General features: G+C 39.2%; 1 non-coding gene across 1 annotated transcript; it reads left to right on the forward strand.

The window, feature by feature from the left end:
- The first annotated feature begins 7,798 nt into the window (after positions 1-7,798).
- On the forward strand, positions 7,799-7,905 carry LOC114004544 (U6 spliceosomal RNA). The gene has a single exon (XR_003546679.1). It is a non-coding gene; the product is annotated as a U6 spliceosomal RNA (small nuclear RNA).
- Positions 7,906-8,155: the final 250 nt, after the last annotated feature.

Consider the following 8,155-nt stretch of genomic DNA (forward strand, 5'->3'; position numbering starts at 1 on the left):
TACCATATTCCAGTTTTAAAGAATAAGATTCTGGACACAAAGTGCCAGGTACTTGATTGTAAGGCCAGGATTCATAGCTTGTAGAGCTAGTATTACTGAAATGCCTGCTATCTCATGTGGGGTTGCAGGCTCCATACTTCTAAGGCCACATTACATGTTTGACAGCTGAGTTGCACACATAGTGCATCATGTATCATGTATGTGAATTCATGTTTCATACATGGACTTCACACCCAAAGTATAAAGTTCTACTTTAATAAGGTTCCATATTTGGAGATTGAGATCTATACATGGAGTGGTATATTCTATGGCTTAAGGCAAAGTTCTATAAGTGGAGGGCCAAGCTCAATGTCTGGAGAACTACATTTCCAAATTCAAACGTCCAGGTTTTTACCTATAGATGGCCAATAATAAACACAGAAAATCAGGTTCCATGTCTGATCAAACATTGAGACAGAAAGGCCTTGTTTCATGCTGAGAAATCCAGATTTAGTGCTTTGGGTCTATATGATCAGGTTCTGTAGTTGATGGATTACATGAGATTCCTTTAAGCTCAGGTTCCAGCCCTAGAAGACTGTGTCTCAAGCCTGGAGAAAGAGATATCTAACAGGTAGGAAGTCATGATTTGCCTCAAATGCCTAATTCCATGGCTAGAGGTCCCTATCCATTTATTAAATGGTTCTATTCCAAATTGTTTTATAGAATGAATGATTTTATGAGAATTTTTCTATGGTTAGAAAGGCAAGATTCACATTTGCATGGACTTTCCATGCCTGTAAAACCATGTGTCAAGGATCCATGTTTAAATAGTTACCTTCAACACTTAGAGAACAAATATGCATCCTTAAAGGGCCAGGTTCCTTTCCAAGAAGTTTAGATTCCAAGACAATAGGGCTAAGTCACATGTGGAGGATCAACTTTTATTCCTGAAAAGGCAGAGTTTCTTCTTAGAACTGTATCAATGATTGAAGCTCAGAATCTATCTGAGGAACACCAGATTCCAAGCCTGAAGACCTGGATCTTTATCTCAGTGTGCCAACTTCTATGACTTGAATAACAGGCGCTAAGTCTGGGTTGCCAAATTCCACATTTGTAAAACCATGTTTGATGCTTATAGAATAAGATTCCACACATGGAGCACCAGTTTTCATTCTTGCAAGGCCAGGCTTCAGGCTTGGAGATTTCAATTGCACAAATCTAAGTGCCAAGTCTGCTGGCAGGTTCCATGACTCAAGGAGCCAAGCTCTCTGACTAAAATGTCAGGTTCTGTATCTGGAGTGCCAGGTTTCTTCCATGGAAGTAATGTTCCACATTTGAGGATTGGGATTTCACCTGGCATGATTTTCAAGCTGCTGGGTCCAGGACATGAACCACACAGCTGCAATGTGGGATCCACTGCCTTAACCTCCATGCCACCTGCTGACACTCTTCCTTTTTTTATAAGGACTAGTCCTGTTGGATTATACCTCACCCTTATGACCTTGTTTAACCTTTATAACCTCCTTAAACGCTCTGTCTCCACAGATTAGGGGTTAGGACCTCAACATACAAATTAGAAGGAACAAAGTTTAACCCGTAACACATGGTAAGCCAGACATGACAATATCTTGAAAGGCAGTTTCCATGTTTTGGAAAGTCAATATCTGTGCATGAAGTGCCAGTTTCTATATCTGGAATACTATGTTTTAAAATTAGTCTGACCGTGTTTCTTGCTTGAAACTCACACTCGGAGTACCCGCTTCCAAGTTTGTTAAGTCCAGGATCTATGCTTGAAAATTGATTCCTTGCATGAAATGTCAGCTTCTGTTCTTGTAGGGCCATATTTCACCCTTGGATATTGAGTTTCCATATATTGAGTGCTGGTTTTTGTGCCTGTATGGCCAGTTTCCAATGGTTAGAAATTCCACACATGGAGTTCCAGGTTCCTTGGACAGGAAGAACTAAAGTCTATGAAAAAAATATAGGTTTCCATGCATTGGGTGCCAATGCCACACACTATAAGGCCAAGGTCTATGTTTGGAGATTGACAATACACATTTATGGTGCCATTATCTGTGCTTGTAAGGCAGGAACCCTGACTGAACATTGAAATTATGTACATGGAGTTTCAGGATCCATGGAAACTAGGAGAGCCCATGTGATGACTGAAATACAAGGTTATATATCTATTTATATATCATGTCCCACATTTATGGAGACAATTACCATGGTTTGATCAATATTCCATATATAAAATAAGTTCCAAGCTCATAAAGATAGGCTTTATGCATGGTATTTGACAACCTACATGTGGCAGACTAGACGCTATGCTTGTTGGGCCTGTTTTCATGTTTGAATGTTGAGCATTAATGTGTGTATTACAAAGTTCCATGCTCAAGAGACACAGGATTACTTCTTAGAGAGATTATACACACACACACACACACACACACACGCATATATAAATATATGTATATATATATATATAGAGAGAGAGAGAGAGAGAGAGAAAGAGAGAGAGAGAGTGAATGAGTGAGCTTTTAAGGAGATCATTAAGGTTAAATAAGTCCATGGGGTGAGGCCTAATCCAACAGGGCTAGTGTCCTTATAAGAAGATGAGGAGACACCATACCTCACTCTACCTGTATGCATCAGAGGAAAGGTCACATGAGAACACAGTGAGAAAATGACATTCTGCAAGTGAGCAAGGGAACCCTCACCAGAAGTCAAACTTGTCAGCATCTTGATCTCATACATCTAACCTCTAGATCTGTGAGAAAATAAATTTCTGTTGTTTAAGCCACCCAGAATGTGAAGTGTTTTGACAGTCCTGGAAGACAAATATATCATTAAGGAACCCAAATTTCCAAACACTATAATATATTTATATTTATAAATATTTATATAAAAGTCTCATATTTATAAATATTTATGAAAAAGTCTCTGCAAATATGTATTAATACATATTTTTTGGCCAGAGAGTACATATATTGCCAGAGAGAGACAGAAATACAGTGACAGAGAAAAAGGGAAGAACATCTTCTAATGGGGTATGATCATAGCGCAATCCTTTCTCCATTTTTCCAACCTGTTAGGATTTGGGACATGTGCCCATTCAAACCCAGTGTTTTTCCCAAGCCACTGGGGTCATGTTTCAAACTATGTGGTCAGTCACTTGGGATCCACTAGGTCACAGGGCCAATCTAAGAGAAAACTGTATAACTTGAATGCCAGGTTCCAAGTTGCAGGTCCAATATTTTCCACATGTAAGTTCACATGCTGTATGTGGAGATTCAAATTCCACTCATGGAATGCTAGGTTGTATGTTTGTAGGACTAGGTTCAGTGACTGGAAATTGTGTTTCCACATATGGAGAGGCAGGTTCATGCTTGTAGAGATAGATGTCATACCGTGAGATTGAGATTCAACACAATTTTCATGCTTACAGTGCTAAGTTCCATGTTTATAGATTAAGGATGCATTAAACATGTAGTTCGCAGTGGATGCCTTTTCTTGTGTTGGGTAGTCAGTATTTGCTCTATGCCCAGATGTATAAGATCTATATGTAGAAAACTAGGTCTCTCACATAGAGGGTCAGATTTTATGCCTGGAGAACCAGGATTCATATTTTGAGTTATCTTCTGTATTTGCAAAGTCAGATTCTAAACTTAGAGGTCTAGGTGTTTAAGGACCATACTCTACACTCAGGGAGCCGAGCCAGATTTCATGTTTCAAGGACTAGCTTCTATTCATGTGCTAGTTTAACTGCGTGCCTAAAAAGCTGAGTTGTATATGGAAAACCAGATTTTGTACTTAGAAAGACAGAATTCACACAGAAGAATGAGTAAATCAACTGTAAGACTAGATTAATAGTTGATTGGTCATATTCCACTTCTCTAGGCTCATGTCTAGTGTCCAAAGTTCCTTATTCTTAGGGCCAGGCTCTGTCTAGTGCCAGGTTTCACGTCTTCAGTACAAGCTTCCTTGCATGTTGGTTGGGTGTCACAACTGGATGTCCATGCTTCATGCTGGGTTATGTCTAAGCCCAGGCTCTACGTCTGGTGTGCCAAGTTCCATGCATGCACTGTTTCCATAGTACAAAGGCAGATTTTCTGACGGCGGTGACTGTAGGACCTCTTTCTATGTCTGGAAGGCCAGAGTTCATACTTAAGAGATGGAGGCTGAGGTGTAAAGTATGTTCCTCTTCTTATAAGTACATGCCTAGAGAGGAGGTTATGGTCCATGACTACATGAAACTTTCCATTTCCAAAGCTTGAAAGTCTTGTATTTCATGACTGCATGTAACATACTTTAGAGGATGTATTTTCACATTAGAGGATCACTTTAATGTATGGGGCCAGGTTTTATACCTGGGTCTGGAGAGCATTTATTTCATGTTTGCGGGGCCAGATTTCACACTTCAAAAACCAGGTTTCTAGCGTAAGCAGCTCCTGGAAGACAAATATATCATTAAGGAACCCAAATTTCCAAACACTATAATATATTTATATTTATAAATATTTATATAAAAGTCTCATATTTATAAATATTTATGAAAAAGTCTCTGCAAATATGTATTAATACATATTTTTTGGCCAGAGAGTACATATATTGCCAGAGAGAGACAGAAATACAGTGACAGAGAAAAAGGGAAGAACATCTTCTAATGGGGTATGATCATAGCGCAATCCTTTCTCCATTTTTCCAACCTGTTAGGATTTGGGACATGTGCCCATTCAAACCCAGTGTTTTTCCCAAGCCACTGGGGTCATGTTTCAAACTATGTGGTCAGTCACTTGGGATCCACTAGGTCACAGGGCCAATCTAAGAGAAAACTGTATAACTTGAATGCCAGGTTCCAAGTTGCAGGTCCAATATTTTCCACATGTAAGTTCACATGCTGTATGTGGAGATTCAAATTCCACTCATGGAATGCTAGGTTGTATGTTTGTAGGACTAGGTTCAGTGACTGGAAATTGTGTTTCCACATATGGAGAGGCAGGTTCATGCTTGTAGAGATAGATGTCATACCGTGAGATTGAGATTCAACACAATTTTCATGCTTACAGTGCTAAGTTCCATGTTTATAGATTAAGGATGCATTAAACATGTAGTTCGCAGTGGATGCCTTTTCTTGTGTTGGGTAGTCAGTATTTGCTCTATGCCCAGATGTATAAGATCTATATGTAGAAAACTAGGTCTCTCACATAGAGGGTCAGATTTTATGCCTGGAGAACCAGGATTCATATTTTGAGTTATCTTCTGTATTTGCAAAGTCAGATTCTAAACTTAGAGGTCTAGGTGTTTAAGGACCATACTCTACACTCAGGGAGCCGAGCCAGATTTCATGTTTCAAGGACTAGCTTCTATTCATGTGCTAGTTTAACTGCGTGCCTAAAAAGCTGAGTTGTATATGGAAAACCAGATTTTGTACTTAGAAAGACAGAATTCACACAGAAGAATGAGTAAATCAACTGTAAGACTAGATTAATAGTTGATTGGTCATATTCCACTTCTCTAGGCTCATGTCTAGTGTCCAAAGTTCCTTATTCTTAGGGCCAGGCTCTGTCTAGTGCCAGGTTTCACGTCTTCAGTACAAGCTTCCTTGCATGTTGGTTGGGTGTCACAACTGGATGTCCATGCTTCATGCTGGGTTATGTCTAAGCCCAGGCTCTACGTCTGGTGTGCCAAGTTCCATGCATGCACTGTTTCCATAGTACAAAGGCAGATTTTCTGACGGCGGTGACTGTAGGACCTCTTTCTATGTCTGGAAGGCCAGAGTTCATACTTAAGAGATGGAGGCTGAGGTGTAAAGTATGTTCCTCTTCTTATAAGTACATGCCTAGAGAGGAGGTTATGGTCCATGACTACATGAAACTTTCCATTTCCAAAGCTTGAAAGTCTTGTATTTCATGACTGCATGTAACATACTTTAGAGGATGTATTTTCACATTAGAGGATCACTTTAATGTATGGGGCCAGGTTTTATACCTGGGTCTGGAGAGCATTTATTTCATGTTTGCGGGGCCAGATTTCACACTTCAAAAACCAGGTTTCTAGCGTAAGCAGCTGGTGTGGAGGTTAAGGCAGCTGGACCCCACATAGCTGACTGCATGGTTTGAGTCCCAGACTTGGTGGCTTGAAAATCATGCTGAGCACATCTACATACATGCCCAAAAATTCCAAGAGGAGAATGGCAAAGAAGATATTTCAGTGTGGTCATCATCCCTGGGGGGGTTATTTCTCGTTTTCCCTCTTTTTCTCTCCCTGTCTCTCTCCAGTGAGCATATACACGCTACAGAAAAAAAATAAAAAATTCCTGAGTGAAAAGCTATTTCCAGGACTAGAGGACTAATTTGAAAGCCTACATTTTGTTTGTTTGTGTGTTTGTTTGTTTCATGGCTAGAAGGCCAGAGTGTGTGCTCCAAAAATAGGCAACCACAACTATAACTGGGGAAAGAGGTCTTACCTCCACATTTATTACTATAGAAATAGTTGTTTGCCAAATTGAGACTGCATTGTGACACAAGTCACCTAAGAACAAGTAGAAAAATCACAAGGTTTGCCTAGAGAGTTTAACCAGTGACATGGTAAAAATTGCTCCCACTGAATAAATTTGAAGGGGACAGTGGAAGGCAAACATGAAATATCTTGGTTACACACTTCCACTCACGCCTGTTCAGTTTAGCAGTTATGCTGGTAATTATTACTGAGTGCTAACAATGAATCAGATGCTTTGCTACAGCAATACATCTGCATTGTATCATTTAGGGATATGTTATGCTACTTGACAGATGAGAAAACTGGCACAGAATTTTACTACTTTTCCCAAAGTCCCCTCACTAGTATGGAGTAGAGTAAGGGTATGAACTCTGCTACATTTAAGTTATTTAAATGATAATAGACTATCTCTGCAGTGTTGTATGAGACAAAAATGAGTAGTTAATACTAATTCCCTGACTGCACAACCAGACCCAGCTCTTTTGTGGTAGGATATCCATAACTCACATTTTGAACTGCAAAATAATCTTAAATGGTATAAGAAAAAAAAAAAGGAATATCCACTCCAATTAAGTATTTCTTACAGTAATAATAATTTAAAAAAACAAGTTCCATTCAACTTCAGAGGTATGAATTTATGGCATGCACACAGGGCGATATTCATAATTAGTTTGCATAAAGCCATTTTCATCCCTAAAGCATTTTATGAAAATTAACTAATTAATCTTCACTATATCCTTTAGAGAGAGATAACTGTATTCTGTCTGCAAAGACTCTCTGTCATGGGGCTCAAAATGCTTTATGAATTGCTTTATGAATATTATGTGTATAGTGATAAGCTAGCTCTAGGAACTTCAGATACACGCTAGCTGACATTGAGGATATTAGATCATATATTCATTCACAAAGCAAATATTTGTTTAGTGTCATTATGGAAGACCTACAATCATGGGGCTGATGTCCCTAGGAGGCAAGACATTATTTGCTTCACTGAATGTAGAGGAGATTTTGAGGTTGGGGTGTCGTCTTTACAAAAGGTAACAAAGCCTTCTTGACTGCTTTGACCCCAACGTGAAATTGGTCTCATGAGGGCAATTCACGCAAATTCAGAGGATTTTTTTTTTTAATAACTCTTTCCAACCTGCAGAGTTTATTTCTGGCTTTGCTAGAGAACACTGATTTCCTTGAACTTGTAAGTGTTTACATTCCTCTACTCCTCATAGCTGGTGACCCTTCCCACTACCAGATTTCTCCATTCACTTTCAGGCCTGTTGTGGTCCCTGACTTCCCTCAACTACAGTCTGAAAAGAATTATGCAGTGCTCGCTTTGGCAGCACATATCCTAAAACTGGAATGATACAGAGAAAATTAGCTTGGCCCCTGTGCAAGGATGACACGCAAATTCATGAAGCGTTCCATGATTTTTTTAGTAAATGATTGTGAATACCAGATACAGTGTGGGAAGAGGGTGGGTGAAGGAGTAGAGTTTGAGGAAGGACATTAACAAGAAAAATAGAGAGGCAAGGCATTTATGGGACAAAGAAATGGATTATCTATTGAAGATAACTTCATAGTATTGTCAACTGGACTGGTGAGAAAGGTACACGCATTGGATTATTCACTTTGTAACCTAAGTAATATGAGATTGAATGTATAAAAGAAATGGAAATAAAAA

This window comes from Tupaia chinensis, unplaced genomic scaffold (assembly GCF_000334495.1).
Source record: "Tupaia chinensis unplaced genomic scaffold, TupChi_1.0 Scaffold138568_1, whole genome shotgun sequence".
Classification (NCBI taxonomy): Eukaryota; Metazoa; Chordata; class Mammalia; order Scandentia; family Tupaiidae; genus Tupaia; species Tupaia belangeri.